We start from the raw sequence: 17,921 nt of genomic DNA on the forward strand, positions 1-17,921 counted from the left end.
CCGTGCCACAGTCTCATCACTGTACGAGTGTATCCGGTGACAACTTCCACCACACCAATACTCAGCGTTTGTCTCGCGTCACGCACACTGACAGCCTGTCACAATATTCAGTAACATTCCCCCGAATGATAATTTCTCTGGACAATATCCGAGATGCAGCAGCCTAACGCGAGGGAAGACAGGAAAACTTGTTACAAGTTGTTGGTGACATGCACACAGACATGTTCCAATCCTGGCTGTAGGAAGGTGAATTCTGTGTGCCAAATTGAAAGGGATGACCATTTGAAGGGGCATAACGTCCAGGTGAGCCAGTGTTTGCTTCAATTCATTTTCAGTCAGTTCTAGGAGTCTTTTTTGCCCATAAACAGTAATTTTGAAAAGTTGTTTCTTTGTCTGAGTGTCTGCTTAATTAGTAAAAAGAATAACTACTGAAAACCTGAGTAATGCCAAGCTGTATCAAAGCCTAACATATTTACTCTCCAAGCAGAGGTTAGGCTCCGGCTGTTTTTTAAACTATTTTTTAGTCGTTTTTATCGGGCTTTCTTTTTTTATTTTATTTTATATATCTTGCTGTGTCAAAACCTAACTTGGCTGGCGTACTTCAAGAAAAATAAAAAATAAACGATAAAAACGACTAAAAAACGTTAAAAAAACAGCCGGAGCATAACCTCTGCTTGGAGAGTGAACATATTAGGAGTGATACAATACACCCACTCATGCATGTATAAAAACACCAGGGGAATATACCTGCCGGGCATATATATCCGAGTAGATGTTGGGGGTACGGGATATGTTTTCCTCTCTAGATCTGTCATTTTCTACGTCAAACAGCCTCCTTGAATAGTGACTGGAGGAGGGGGTCTTTATAGGGAACTTCAAGTGTACTTTGGATGAGGATGGCGGTTGTTTATGTTGCTTCCAGCCTAAATAGATGTTTGTTTATTACATGTCCAATATTTCCCGTATCTTTTGCACTGTAAGGGTGCGGTGACTATGCTGAACAATACTGGTCCTGTCGCCCAAGAAAGACCGGGACCCCTGACCGTTACCACCACCTGTCCATACTGTGGGCACGTCACATCAGTTCCTGTCATCTACAGCGGTCATGAGGAACAGGTATGTAAAGACTAACCTATCTCTTATACAATACGGGTGACAGAAAACCTTGCCTGTCACAAGCTTTTTGCTGCTAAGTACCTTTCAATGACACAAACAGTGTGGTTTTGATTGTGAAAGTTTATAATCTCAGAACTGTATGGGTTCAGTTTGACTGTTCGACCCCAAAATGCAAGCGAAATATTCATTCTGTAATAATCACTATTAATATTGTAACACTCTGGATGTATAAATACACTTTCAATGTCAAAAGCCATAAATATTAAATTGTTTTCCAGACAGGCGGCCATGAGACTGACAAGGGGAGTCCGGTCCGTGAGGAGACTGGACAGTAGTGGACAGACATGACCCCCCGTATACTCCAAGAGTCCGGCTGATTTTTGATGTGTTTTGATAGAATTTTATTGTGCGGGCTTTCTATTCTGTACTGTTTTCCTCATGTCCTCGCCCTTTACAATAGCACCTCAACTTATGATCAGGCAAAGGAAATATTTCTGATCATTTAAAAAATACTTCTGCTTGAAGTGTTGAAATCATTTTGTGGTTCTATATAGACCATCGAGTCAAAGACAGTCCATCTAGCCCTGCCCTCAAAGAAACAAAATCTTCAGAAGTAAAACTGCCGTACAATTTTAGATAGGAATACTTTGTCCGTAGTGTTACATCATACAAGCAAAAGAAAATTATTTAAACGTATTTCATACTTTTAAATATCCTAGGTCAATACTTTAATATCTTTTGTTTGATTTTTTTACTCCCTTTATTGGGCAAGTAATTTGATTGTTTGATCTGTATTATGTTTTATTTGTTTATTATGTTCAAAGTTTTTGATACCAAGTATGCAATTCGACATATTTAAACAGTTTTAATATGTTTGGATATTGACAACAGATTGATAAACTAATGATAGAGACTTCTATATACTTATGCTGTCCAATTATTGTTTTGCATAAGTTGTTTGTGTGCCATTGCGGAACGAAGGATCCGTTATATGACTAATATTTATCGTGTGCTGTTGGCAAAGAAGGCGTGGCTCTCTCTTGTAACTTGTAAATCTTTATGACATGCAAGTCTATTAAAAATGACCGTTTCGCACCTTCGATATATGGACCTCCTCCGTGGCGCAAGCGGTAACGCAATCCTGCATGCCGTGGATCCGTGGGCGGGGGTTCGATCCCTGCTATATGCCGGAAATTGAGTTGTCATCTTGAGTATTGCAGGCTTCCCTTATAAATATACAATACGACATAGTAGTTGTAGCGAGATGAAGCCAGTGCAGCGGTTGCAACGTTCACCTGACTTATTAGAGGAAGACAAGAAAACCTGTTTCAAGTAAGACTTCCTAGCCTAACTCCATTGCTCAACAATTGCATATACTAGGACTACATGAATGAATGAATGAATGAATGGATTTTATTGTTCAACAATCGCACAGGGTATGGCAAGCAATAACAACTAATAGCTATACAGACAACGGCACTACTAGGCTACATACATACATACTAATTTTAAGCTAAAAACGTGCATGTACTGAAAACAATGATTGTAATTGTTGAGAAAATAACATACAGCAAGCACAAGATGTAACCATAAGCTGGTTATGGCATTTTATGCAATTTCTGTAGTCATTTTCAGCTGTGTGGATATAAAGAAAGACAAAAAACAAGTTTCAGCTTTCAACAAAAAAATGTTTTCTTCATTCAAACATTAAAATCATGCACAGACTATTAATCAGCTAGCATCATATGATGACACTATTATATAATTATTTGGATCTCTCTGCTTCATCTCTATATTCCCACAGATTTTGAGTATTCTTATGCACTAGCACATTACCAGCATCATCTGGGAGGGAATCATCAGCAACATTACCCTCTGACTTCATTGTGAAATAAATAAAGATTGGGAAAATATTGGTGTCTATATCTGTATGTTGTTTGTTTTGTCTTCTCATATGCAAAGCATGGTTACATTCTAATATGATATGGCAAAACTTCAGACAGCATATCAAAATAATCGCTTCTTTTTTATCTAAAGGTACAGTCTTTTTTTTAAAGTAATCTTAAGTCACACTGTGAATGAATTGAGGTACTCTAAGCACCAGCCTAACAAGAGGGAAGACAGGAACACTTGTTACAAGTTGTTGGTGACATGTTCCAATTCTGGCTGTAGGATTCCAGGAGTATTCTGTGTGCCAAAGGGCCGATCATATGCAAGGGCATGCGAGACAGTGTACACTTCCTTAAAGTTTAAACTGGGTTTAATTTCTGTGATTTCCAGTCAGTTTTACGAGGCTTTTCTCCCGCAATCAGCAATTCTGATAAGTTGACTTTGTCCTAAGTTTCATGGTGTGTTACGCCATAGAACGGCTGCCCGACGCGGTTATACAGATACAGTAGCTGGTTTTGTTACACCTATGGGTAATCTCCAAGTAGATCCTACGGTAGCATAAGATAGTATCAAAAGCTGCCAGAGGAATGCTACCGGCCTTAGAGCGTGTATGCTCCCTTTTGCCGGGTATACTTCTTGACCAGGTTTGATACTATCTTACGGCACCATAGGATCTGCTTGGAGATTAACATGTGTGGTTACAACACCTATATAGATACAGAAGCTAGTGCATTACACCGAAGGGTAGTTAGACCGGCTATACAGATACAGAAGCTGGTGTGTTTTTATTAAGTTATTGTTCTCCAATACAGTGGAAGGTAAGGCGAAACTCTACACCGAAGGGTGGTTATACCGCGGCTATACAGATACAGATACAGAAGCTAGTGTGTTACACCGAAGACTGGACTGTACTTCCGGTCATATCGTCCTTACGAGAAACAAGAAATCTTTTTAAAAAAGCTGTGCCTTGCCGCGTGGTAGGAATATCGTCAGGAAAAGCAAGGAGGTTAAAGAATCACTTTAACCTCCTTGGGAAAAGGTAGGTCGGCACTTCAAGCCCGGCAAGGCAAAATGCTGTGCCTTGGCGTGCAGTAAGGAGAATTTTGAGCAAAAATACCGCAGAATTATGGTTAGAAAACCCAAGGAGCTTTTATCCTTGGAAAACCCCACATTTTATTATTTCAGGGGTCCCTGGTCCAATTTAAAAGAAATAATAAGTGTACCGTCCAAAATAAGAACGTAGCGGGTGGATTCTGCGGCTGAAAAAAATAAACGTAACTGTTACCTAAACATGCACTCTTGAAAATGCAGACCAAAAAGTCCCAAAGGTGGGTTTTCATGGTTCTGGTCGCATGACGAAAATATTCTTATATCAAATGGATGTTATAAAAAGGTAAAAGGACAATTGAAAAAAAAAAAAAACTTTCACTAGGCGGGTTCGAACCGGGGTCGGCAGTGTGGCGACTAATCACGCTAACCACTACGCCATGCTAACATTCACAGTAGCAATTTGTATTAACAGGTATCCAAATCTAAGGCATAACTTGAATACGTCCGTTCATTCCAAGATTCAAAGATTCTAATGTCTAATCCTCCGAAAAATGTCTAAACAACTGTTACTTATGTGAAAAGTTTGTAATGAGACGAGAGCCTGGCAAAATAATGTCGGGAAAGGCATGTTACAAGCTCTGATTGGCTGGCTGGAATCTCAGTGTGTCAATAGCCTGTTTAGGCTATAGGCACACTCAGTGTGTCAATAGCCACAGCGATATAACAAAATGATCCTAAATATTATCTATTGCGACTTCTCGTGTGACGTTTTGAGCTGGCGCTCTCCTAAACTCACGTTAGCGTTTTGCTGCGGTCTCGGAAGGCCTCTCCAACGTTTTGATGACGTCATGGCTACTTATATATTCACATACAATTTATTAGCCTGATTTGGAAATTGTTTCATCTTTATGAATAGCTAATGCAATTCTTGTTGCGAGATAATGCACTTGATTTTATGTCACTCCAAATGAATTTGGAATTTTACCATACAAACGCTTCATTTATTCAATGTAACCAAATATTAAATGCTTTTAGAACCGACCGCAAACAGAAACAAATACGTAAAATGGACGGTTTAAAATTCAACAGGGATGTACCATTGTCTGCCTGAGCCGTCAAACTTGTCCATGAGAAAGGCGATTTGGAAGGGCCTTTGAAAGGGTCTTTGGAAGAGCAAGGTTAACAGGTCCGTCTGTCCGTCCAAGGAAGAAAGCTGGCGTAAAGCCTTGCCTGGCGGCAAGGCAAAAATCACTACTACGCTCTACCATCTGTATATGTACACTACACGTTCAAGATGCTAGTCTCCAAGCAGACCGGTGTCTTAGAGATAGTGTCAAAGCTGGCCAAGAAGTATAGCCGGCCAACTTGAGTCAAACGGGCACCGGCTATACTCCTTGGCCAGCTTTGTTACTATCTCTAAGCCACCGGAGACTACAAGATGCCTTGTATCTTTGCTTTTAGGACCAAGGTACAGCCGCTGCAGTACCTAGTAGCACGACAGGTGTCGCTCGAGAGAGACCGGGAGCCCTGACCGTCCTCGCCACCTGTCCGCACTGTGGACACGTCACAGGAGTCCCTGTCATCTACAGGTGCCACGAGGAACAGGTATGTAACAAAAGGACCGTAACAAAAACCACACCATATATTCAAGACCGCGCAATAGTTATCGAAAAGTTTTAAAAAAAAAGTGTTTCAAGCTATTTTCCAAGCTATTTTTCCCCTCCAATGACACAGTGTGGTTTGGAGATGACTACTACTTCATTCATTCATTCATTCATTCATTCAGACGTAAATTGTCTTCGTTAACATAATACGTGTACAGTATTGGGGTGGCAACTACAGACGTAGTAATTATAATGAATTCAACGCAAATTCTTTGTTAAAATAATACATGTCCAGTTAAACCTTGATTTGTATTACAGGCAGGTGGTCATGAAACCGAGAAGGGGAGGCCCTTCCGTGAAGAGAGTGGACAGCCGTAAACACGCCTATTCTGTACAATAACGGCTGCTGGAGTCGAAGATGTCTTCTACATAATATAGATGTTTGCAATGTATTGTAACTTGTAGAAATGATATCTACATATATCTATATAAGTGCAGCTAGGCCGCTAATGCAAGCATTTTTCTTATTGAAACAATTTCCTTTATTCCCTTGGATAATTATGTACTTAGGACTTGATACCCAGATACATGTATGGGGACGGACTGTTAATGATATTACTGTACAATTAATGGACTGACAGATTTCTTGGACACTTCAACGTATATCTTCATTGTGATGGTTTATTCCATTCGTTTGCCCGAGAGCGTAAATACATGCATGGAGCCGATATAAATAAGCCGATAAATAGTCGATGTGAATACAATGATACAATCAATCAATAGTTCCTATTCTACATTAAAGTAAAGCTAGCTTTGCAATTGCTTTGTTGGGTTTAACCTCTTTTCAGCCGTTAAGGATATATCTACACACTTGTTTTTGATAGCTTGAAAGTTCAGAAAAGGACATATGACAAAGAGTCGATGTACGATGTAGTTATCTACGGGAAATTGTTTTCGCGTGGACTACATGTACGTTTATCAACATACAATACGTCACAGTTATAACCAGAGGCAGACAGTGGTGAGGAACACAAGAAACGTGTTTCAAGTAAGACGTCCTAGATCTAGCTTAATGTGTGTATACGCGTGTACAGTGTAGGACAACTAAAGTGTATACATTTTTCACAAATTAAATGATAATGTTATATCAGGCTTGGAAATCATGTGTAAACAATAGGAAATTAAACGGGACATACGTCGGTGTTGTTTTCAGTCACATGTCTTGAGAGACAATGAAGTTCTCGCCATGGTTGGTCAGTTCGTAGTTGGGTAACATCCGCTTGCTGTGACTGTAAGGTGTGAGACTCTAGGGGTGACAACACAGTTACAATATATCACAGTAACACATGCAATCCTATGGAGAAGTGGAGGAAACAAATTGTCTCAACAATTAAAACTTCCAGGTTTCAGCCATACTTTTGTGAAACTCACCCTCAAAATCAAATGCTGTTCACTGATTAAACTCATTAGCAAGAATCTCTATGCGACTGGTCTGCACATTCAAACTTATCAAAGAAAGCACTGTTCCTTTAGGGGGCACGTACACCTCAGTTTATTGGGCCTCTTACCTGCTCCACCTGAATAAAAATAGTCGTCCTGTCTCTACTACTCAAGTGCTATACGTCACTATTACGTCACTATTAGCCCTCCGCGCGGTTGGCACAGCTCGCGCTACTCCTGGCTTTCCCTGCCCCTCTCCTCGATCGCGGCGGGACCATTCCGAGCAGGGGGAACCTGTCGTACGACTGACAAATCCTTCAATGCGTTTACACTAGCTCGGTCGACTGCCGCCAACAGATATTCTTACACACAGGATTTTTATGATAGAGATTGATCTTTATGGTCAGTGTTTGTTGTTAAAACTCCTGGTTCAAGTGTTTGAGGGAGTGGAACACCCCCGGCTACCTCCTTTTGGTGGTCCCCTCCATCCCGCCGTACCCAGTGCCCCACACTTACGCTCCTGTTCTACAGTGTCTCAAACTTACGCGCCGCCGACATTACCACAACGATTGTGGGGCATTCAGTATCACTCTCCCGAATTCCTCTGGATAATACCCGATATGCAGCAGCCTGACACGAGGGAAGACAGGAAAACTTGTTACAAGTTGTTGATGACATGCACACAGACATGCTCCAATCTTGGCTGTAGGAAGGTATATTCCGTGTGCCAAAAGGCCGATCATCTGCGAGGCCATTATGTCCAGGTGAGGCAGTACTTTATTAACTAGTTTCTTCGATTTTCGTTTTATGAGACTTTTCTCTCCTACAATGTATGTATGTATGTATGTGCATAGGACAGGAGCTGGCCCCTCCTACGGTGGTGCCGGGATCGTAGAATTCGGCCAAAAAAATCGGGAAATTGGCCAGGGAAAGAGTCCATGTTTAGGTTCATGTTTCTCTGCCGGTAGCAAACCTCCCCATGCAAATTATTCTCCCTATAATAGCGTAGTCAGTCTGGTAGAGACTGCTGGGAGTACTCTCCAAGCAGAGGTTAGGCTCCGGTAGTTTTTTTAACGTTTTTTAGTCGTTTTTATCGGGCTTTCTATTTTGTATTTTTTTTTTTTTTTGCTGTGTAAAAAATACGGAGCCTAACCTCTGCTTAGAAAGTATGCCGGGAGAACAATCTGCCGGCAGAGTGGCTACCAGAGGAGTTGGCGGCCGCGGAAACATAACCTAAGCGAGGAGTGACTCCCCTAGCCAGTTCCCCCATTCTTGGACGAATTCTACGATCCCAGGCCTGGTGGAGGTTACTGCTTTTCCGCTTTTGTGCCGAGCTACCTCCACAAGTACACATGTTACATGTGTAACGTTTTCCATATATTTCTCGGTAAGGCTGCGGCGGCTGTGCCGAACAACACCGGCCCTGTCGCACAAGAAACAACGGGACCCCTGACCGTTCTCGCCACCTGTCCGTACTGTGGGCACGTCACTAGAGTTCCTGTCTTCTACAGCGATCATGAGGAACAGGTTTGTCAAGACTAACGTATTTTGTATTAGTGAACACGCAAAAGAATATCAAAAGGCTTGTATTTTGCGGTATGTATCCCAAATACCCGGGTATACAATACCCAGGGGATCGCAATGGGCCCCATTCAGTCATTAAAGCCCCCCCCCCCCCCCCCCTCACATTAGGCGAAAATCGATCGTCTGCGAGCTCTAAATTACGACAAGGCATAACCTGACGGCCAACGAAGAAATGGCAGAGTTCCCCCCTTCCCGTCAGGGTCATGCCTCCTTGTAATTTAGAGCTCGCAGACACGTCGTCCGACCGATTTTTGCCTAATGTGAGGGGGGTACTTTGTAAAGACACGTAGAGTTTCGAAAAGCTAACGTCGAGTCTTCTATTTGTATTTTACAGACAGGTGGCCATGAGACTGACAAGGGGAGTCCGGTACGTCAAGAGACTGGACAGTAGTGGACAGTCACCCTCGTACCCAGCGTCGGGAAGAAGCCCTAGGTCTAGATCGTACCCGGGATTTTCGCCTCAAGCTCAATAGAATAAAGTCTTTTGAATTCATAGCTGTCACTTTTTGTTTTGATTCAGTGCTAATCTTGATAACCTTAGATCCTTAGTTGTGTGTGCGTGACCGTATGGACCTTTCTTATACACGAGGTTACACTAACACCAGTGCCTATAAAACAGCAAGACTTACACACACCAGTTTCCCTGGCCCAGGGACCCTCAGCTTAGCACGTCACCGGAACGTACTGCGCCTGCGCGAAAAGTATAGACATGCTAAACCCCCGGTTTACTAAAGGGCCGCGTTTAAGAAAGTACGTGCGTATATAAGGGTAAAACTCCGTGTACGTTTTACATGAAACCATGTCTCTAACATATACTGTGCAACAAGCGGGATTTTAATGCAACGTTGACCAAAATAAGCCCCAAACTACCAGGGTTTGCGCAGGCGCAGTACGTTCCGGTGACGTGCTCCTCAGCTTAGTTTTACGCATATTTAATAAATTATCAAGATGAGCCACGCTGGCTCACGCGAGACCGGGGCTGTCACGTGTCATTTATCGCGAGACCAAGATGGCCGACTGCATAGCAACCAGAGCTAGTGGGGAGGGGCTGCTAAATCGAATTGCCCATTCCCTACATGGTTAAGCCATGTCAAACAATCACTTAAAAACACATTTACCTACATTTCAAACCTCAAGTCTTTACCCCCACTGCAAAGCTGGATTTGTTAGGTTTGCTTTGGTTCAAAAAGCCCGAGTTCAACTCCGGCATTTTAACGAGCTACAGCCAGATGATTGTCATGATGTCAGGATTGCACCCCCTCCCCTAATGGATCAGTCCATGTGCCAGTCTCGAATATGAAGGTCACTCATAGGTCAAAGCATGCCAAAGGTCACAATTTTTGGCAAGATTTTAAAAATATACATGCTTCAGTCACTCTTGCAGAAATATAGACCTTTGTGATCGAAATTTGCCCAGGGAAAAAAATTATCTAAAAGAAACAGGCTAAGGGTAGGCACTGGGCACTTTCTGCGCAGCTCCGGAAAACAACTCCCTCCCCTTACAGGTAGCACAGCAAGGTGATTGATAGATCTCTACCCCCCTGGCTGAAACACTGAGGGGGTGTGATGATATTCCCAAAATATGAAGTTCATTGATTGTTCCCTTGGGAATTGAGAGGCAGAACCATACCCTGCCAATGGGCCCTATGCTGTAACTTGTATGTCACTGGGGCAGTCACTGCTAAGATCACATGACTTTTCTCAAATTTCAATGTTGCTTGTCAGATTACAACTGTCAATTAGCACTCACCATATCCTGTTCTACTACTTTGATGTGAAATTTCAACTTTGCAATAGAAATTTTTCTTGTTTTTACAACTTTTATATCAGGTACCTTACCAGCAAAACCACAACATATACATACAAAAAGACCAAAATAAACACCTGTGAAGTTCATGCATACACCAAATCCTTTTTATTTGACTTGGAGTACTAGCCAGTACTACATTTAGGACAAATCAGGCAATACAACTTCTTGTTTTGGCTTCTGTAAACTCTAAAATGACCATATCTGTGTGCTGGGGGGGGGGGGGGGGTCCCAGGCAGCCACTTTTTGATTGATAGGTCTTCATTGAGTAAGAATAGTATGGTATAAACCTAAATGAATCACTTAGTCCATCATTTTCAATAACTCCATACCACATTTGCACTCATCTAAGCTCTCCCAGCCACTTCTGACAGCTTTGATCATCCATTTTCACACTGCTCTATATGTACATAATGGATATTGCAATGGTATCACACTTTTGACAAAAAACAGGCACAACAATGCTCCCACATTCCCCAAATGGGGTCAAAATATACTTCTTGATAATGTTGAGACATGATTTACCACATCTAACAATAAAAAAGTTGAGGATGGGTTAATATATACATTTTACTTCATTCAGTTCAGGGGAGGGGCTGCTAAATCGAATTGCCCATTCCCTACATGGTTAAGCCATGTCAAACAATCACTTAAAAACACATTTACCTACATTTCAAACCTCAAGTCTTTACCCCCACTGCAAAGCTGGATTTGTTAGGTTTGCTTTGGTTCAAAAAGCCCGAGTTCAACTCCGGCATTTTAACGAGCTACAGCCAGATGATTGTCATGATGTCAGGATTGCACCCCCTCCCCTAATGGATCAGTCCATGTGCCAGTCTCGAATATGAAGGTCACTCATAGGTCAAAGCATGCCAAAGGTCACAATTTTTGGCAAGATTTTAAAAATATACATGCTTCAGTCACTCTTGCAGAAATATAGACCTTTGTGATCGAAATTTGCCCAGGGAAAAAAATTATCTAAAAGAAACAGGCTAAGGGTAGGCACTGGGCACTTTCTGCGCAGCTCCGGAAAACAACTCCCTCCCCTTACAGGTAGCACAGCAAGGTGATTGATAGATCTCTACCCCCCTGGCTGAAACACTGAGGGGGTGTGATGATATTCCCAAAATATGAAGTTCATTGATTGTTCCCTTGGGAATTGAGAGGCAGAACCATACCCTGCCAATGGGCCCTATGCTGTAACTTGTATGTCACTGGGGCAGTCACTGCTAAGATCACATGACTTTTCTCAAATTTCAATGTTGCTTGTCAGATTACAACTGTCAATTAGCACTCACCATATCCTGTTCTACTACTTTGATGTGAAATTTCAACTTTGCAATAGAAATTTTTCTTGTTTTTACAACTTTTATATCAGGTACCTTACCAGCAAAACCACAACATATACATACAAAAAGACCAAAATAAACCCCTGTGAAGTTCATGCATACACCAAATCCTTTTTATTTGACTTGGAGTACTAGCCAGTACTACATTTAGGACAAATCAGGCAATACAACTTCTTGTTTTGGCTTCTGTAAACTCTAAAATGACCATATCTGTGTGCTGGGGGGGGGGGGGGGGGTCCCAGGCAGCCACTTTTTGATTGATAGGTCTTCATTGAGTAAGAATAGTATGGTATAAACCTAAATGAATCACTTAGTCCATCATTTTCAATAACTCCATACCACATTTGCACTCATCTAAGCTCTCCCAGCCACTTCTGACAGCTTTGATCATCCATTTTCACACTGCTCTATATGTACATAATGGATATTGCAATGGTATCACACTTTTGACAAAAAACAGGCACAACAATGCTCCCACATTCCCCAAATGGGGTCAAAATATACTTCTTGATAATGTTGAGACATGATTTACCACATCTAACAATAAAAAAGTTGAGGATGGGTTAATATATACATTTTACTTCATTCAGTTCAGGGGAGGGGCTGCTAAATCGAATTGCCCATTCCCTACATGGTTAAGCCATGTCAAACAATCACTTAAAAACACATTTACCTACATTTCAAACCTCAAGTCTTTACCCCCACTGCAAAGCTGGATTTGTTAGGTTTGCTTTGGTTCAAAAAGCCCGAGTTCAACTCCGGCATTTTAACGAGCTACAGCCAGATGATTGTCATGATGTCAGGATTGCACCCCCTCCCCTAATGGATCAGTCCATGTGCCAGTCTCGAATATGAAGGTCACTCATAGGTCAAAGCATGCCAAAGGTCACAATTTTTGGCAAGATTTTAAAAATATACATGCTTCAGTCACTCTTGCAGAAATATAGACCTTTGTGATCGAAATTTGCCCAGGGAAAAAAATTATCTAAAAGAAACAGGCTAAGGGTAGGCACTGGGCACTTTCTGCGCAGCTCCGGAAAACAACTCCCTCCCCTTACAGGTAGCACAGCAAGGTGATTGATAGATCTCTACCCCCCTGGCTGAAACACTGAGGGGGTGTGATGATATTCCCAAAATATGAAGTTCATTGATTGTTCCCTTGGGAATTGAGAGGCAGAACCATACCCTGCCAATGGGCCCTATGCTGTAACTTGTATGTCACTGGGGCAGTCACTGCTAAGATCACATGACTTTTCTCAAATTTCAATGTTGCTTGTCAGATTACAACTGTCAATTAGCACTCACCATATCCTGTTCTACTACTTTGATGTGAAATTTCAACTTTGCAATAGAAATTTTTCTTGTTTTTACAACTTTTATATCAGGTACCTTACCAGCAAAACCACAACATATACATACAAAAAGACCAAAATAAACACCTGTGAAGTTCATGCATACACCAAATCCTTTTTATTTGACTTGGAGTACTAGCCAGTACTACATTTAGGACAAATCAGGCAATACAACTTCTTGTTTTGGCTTCTGTAAACTCTAAAATGACCATATCTGTGTGCTGGGGGGGGGGGGTCCCAGGCAGCCACTTTTTGATTGATAGGTCTTCATTGAGTAAGAATAGTATGGTATAAACCTAAATGAATCACTTAGTCCATCATTTTCAATAACTCCATACCACATTTGCACTCATCTAAGCTCTCCCAGCCACTTCTGACAGCTTTGATCATCCATTTTCACACTGCTCTATATGTACATAATGGATATTGCAATGGTATCACACTTTTGACAAAAAACAGGCACAACAATGCTCCCACATTCCCCAAATGGGGTCAAAATATACTTCTTGATAATGTTGAGACATGATTTACCACATCTAACAATAAAAAAGTTGAGGATGGGTTAATATATACATTTTACTTCATTCAGTTCAGGTAGCACAGCAAGGTGATTGATAGATCTCTACCCCCCTGGCTGAAACACTGAGGGGGTGTGATGATATTCCCAAAATATGAAGTTCATTGATTGTTCCCTTGGGAATTGAGAGGCAGAACCATACCCTGCCAATGGGCCCTATGCTGTAACTTGTATGTCACTGGGGCAGTCACTGCTAAGATCACATGACTTTTCTCAAATTTCAATGTTGCTTGTCAGATTACAACTGTCAATTAGCACTCACCATATCCTGTTCTACTACTTTGATGTGAAATTTCAACTTTGCAATAGAAATTTTTCTTGTTTTTACAACTTTTATATCAGGTACCTTACCAGCAAAACCACAACATATACATACAAAAAGACCAAAATAAACACCTGTGAAGTTCATGCATACACCAAATCCTTTTTATTTGACTTGGAGTACTAGCCAGTACTACATTTAGGACAAATCAGGCAATACAACTTCTTGTTTTGGCTTCTGTAAACTCTAAAATGACCATATCTGTGTGCTGGGGGGGGGGGGGGGGTCCCAGGCAGCCACTTTTTGATTGATAGGTCTTCATTGAGTAAGAATAGTATGGTATAAACCTAAATGAATCACTTAGTCCATCATTTTCAATAACTCCATACCACATTTGCACTCATCTAAGCTCTCCCAGCCACTTCTGACAGGTTTGATCATCCATTTTCACACTGCCCGATATGTACATAAAGGAAATTGGAATGGGATCCCACTTTTGACAAAAAAAAGGGACAAAAATGGTCCCACATTCCCCAAAAGGGGGCAAAAAAAACTTCTTGAAAATGGTGAGACATGATTTACCCCATCTAAAAAAAAAAAAGTTGGGGAGGGGGTAAAAAAAACATTTTACTTCATTCAGGTCAGGGGAGGGGCTGCTAAAACGAATTGCCCATTCCCTACATGGTTAAGCCATGTCAAACAATCACTTAAAAACACATTTACCTACATTTCAAACCTCAAGTCTTTACCCCCACTGCAAAGCTGGATTTGTTAGGTTTGCTTTGGTTCAAAAAGCCCGAGTTCAACTCCGGCATTTTAACGAGCTACAGCCAGATGATTGTCATGATGTCAGGATTGCACCCCCTCCCCTAATGGATCAGTCCATGTGCCAGTCTCGAATATGAAGGTCACTCATAGGTCAAAGCATGCCAAAGGTCACAATTTTTGGCAAGATTTTAAAAATATACATGCTTCAGTCACTCTTGCAGAAATATAGACCTTTGTGATCGAAATTTGCCCAGGGAAAAAAATTATCTAAAAGAAACAGGCTAAGGGTAGGCACTGGGCACTTTCTGCGCAGCTCCGGAAAACAACTCCCTCCCCTTACAGGTAGCACAGCAAGGTGATTGATAGATCTCTACCCCCCTGGCTGAAACACTGAGGGGGTGTGATGATATTCCCAAAATATGAAGTTCATTGATTGTTCCCTTGGGAATTGAGAGGCAGAACCATACCCTGCCAATGGGCCCTATGCTGTAACTTGTATGTCACTGGGGCAGTCACTGCTAAGATCACATGACTTTTCTCAAATTTCAATGTTGCTTGTCAGATTACAACTGTCAATTAGCACTCACCATATCCTGTTCTACTACTTTGATGTGAAATTTCAACTTTGCAATAGAAATTTTTCTTGTTTTTACAACTTTTATATCAGGTACCTTACCAGCAAAACCACAACATATACATACAAAAAGACCAAAATAAACACCTGTGAAGTTCATGCATACACCAAATCCTTTTTATTTGACTTGGAGTACTAGCCAGTACTACATTTAGGACAAATCAGGCAATACAACTTCTTGTTTTGGCTTCTGTAAACTCTAAAATGACCATATCTGTGTGCTGGGGGGGGGGGGGGGTCCCAGGCAGCCACTTTTTGATTGATAGGTCTTCATTGAGTAAGAATAGTATGGTATAAACCTAAATGAATCACTTAGTCCATCATTTTCAATAACTCCATACCACATTTGCACTCATCTAAGCTCTCCCAGCCACTTCTGACAGCTTTGATCATCCATTTTCACACTGCTCTATATGTACATAATGGATATTGCAATGGTATCACACTTTTGACAAAAAACAGGCACAACAATGCTCCCACATTCCCCAAATGGGGTCAAAATATACTTCTTGATAATGTTGAGACATGATTTACCACATCTAACAATAAAAAAGTTGAGGATGGGTTAATATATACATTTTACTTCATTCAGTTCAGGGGAGGGGCTGCTAAATCGAATTGCCCATTCCCTACATGGTTAAGCCATGTCAAACAATCACTTAAAAACACATTTACCTACATTTCAAACCTCAAGTCTTTACCCCCACTGCAAAGCTGGATTTGTTAGGTTTGCTTTGGTTCAAAAAGCCCGAGTTCAACTCCGGCATTTTAACGAGCTACAGCCAGATGATTGTCATGATGTCAGGATTGCACCCCCTCCCCTAATGGATCAGTCCATGTGCCAGTCTCGAATATGAAGGTCACTCATAGGTCAAAGCATGCCAAAGGTCACAATTTTTGGCAAGATTTTAAAAATATACATGCTTCAGTCACTCTTGCAGAAATATAGACCTTTGTGATCGAAATTTGCCCAGGGAAAAAAATTATCTAAAAGAAACAGGCTAAGGGTAGGCACTGGGCACTTTCTGCGCAGCTCCGGAAAACAACTCCCTCCCCTTACAGGTAGCACAGCAAGGTGATTGATAGATCTCTACCCCCCTGGCTGAAACACTGAGGGGGTGTGATGATATTCCCAAAATATGAAGTTCATTGATTGTTCCCTTGGGAATTGAGAGGCAGAACCATACCCTGCCAATGGGCCCTATGCTGTAACTTGTATGTCACTGGGGCAGTCACTGCTAAGATCACATGACTTTTCTCAAATTTCAATGTTGCTTGTCAGATTACAACTGTCAATTAGCACTCACCATATCCTGTTCTACTACTTTGATGTGAAATTTCAACTTTGCAATAGAAATTTTTCTTGTTTTTACAACTTTTATATCAGGTACCTTACCAGCAAAACCACAACATATACATACAAAAAGACCAAAATAAACACCTGTGAAGTTCATGCATACACCAAATCCTTTTTATTTGACTTGGAGTACTAGCCAGTACTACATTTAGGACAAATCAGGCAATACAACTTCTTGTTTTGGCTTCTGTAAACTCTAAAATGACCATATCTGTGTGCTGGGGGGGGGGGGGGGTCCCAGGCAGCCACTTTTTGATTGATAGGTCTTCATTGAGTAAGAATAGTATGGTATAAACCTAAATGAATCACTTAGTCCATCATTTTCAATAACTCCATACCACATTTGCACTCATCTAAGCTCTCCCAGCCACTTCTGACAGCTTTGATCATCCATTTTCACACTGCTCTATATGTACATAATGGATATTGCAATGGTATCACACTTTTGACAAAAAACAGGCACAACAATGCTCCCACATTCCCCAAATGGGGTCAAAATATACTTCTTGATAATGTTGAGACATGATTTACCACATCTAACAATAAAAAAGTTGAGGATGGGTTAATATATACATTTTACTTCATTCAGTTCAGGGGAGGGGCTGCTAAATCGAATTGCCCATTCCCTACATGGTTAAGCCATGTCAAACAATCACTTAAAAACACATTTACCTACATTTCAAACCTCAAGTCTTTACCCCCACTGCAAAGCTGGATTTGTTAGGTTTGCTTTGGTTCAAAAAGCCCGAGTTCAACTCCGGCATTTTAACGAGCTACAGCCAGATGATTGTCATGATGTCAGGATTGCACCCCCTCCCCTAATGGATCAGTCCATGTGCCAGTCTCGAATATGAAGGTCACTCATAGGTCAAAGCATGCCAAAGGTCACAATTTTTGGCAAGATTTTAAAAATATACATGCTTCAGTCACTCTTGCAGAAATATAGACCTTTGTGATCGAAATTTGCCCAGGGAAAAAAATTATCTAAAAGAAACAGGCTAAGGGTAGGCACTGGGCACTTTCTGCGCAGCTCCGGAAAACAACTCCCTCCCCTAGTGGAGAATGGGAAGTGGTTACTAAGTGGTTTTCTTGACAGAAACTGCATTAATCATGATGAAACACTTGTCAGAG

This window comes from Branchiostoma floridae, chromosome 19 (genome assembly GCF_000003815.2).
Source record: "Branchiostoma floridae strain S238N-H82 chromosome 19, Bfl_VNyyK, whole genome shotgun sequence".
Lineage (NCBI taxonomy): Eukaryota > Metazoa > Chordata > Leptocardii > Amphioxiformes > Branchiostomatidae > Branchiostoma > Branchiostoma floridae.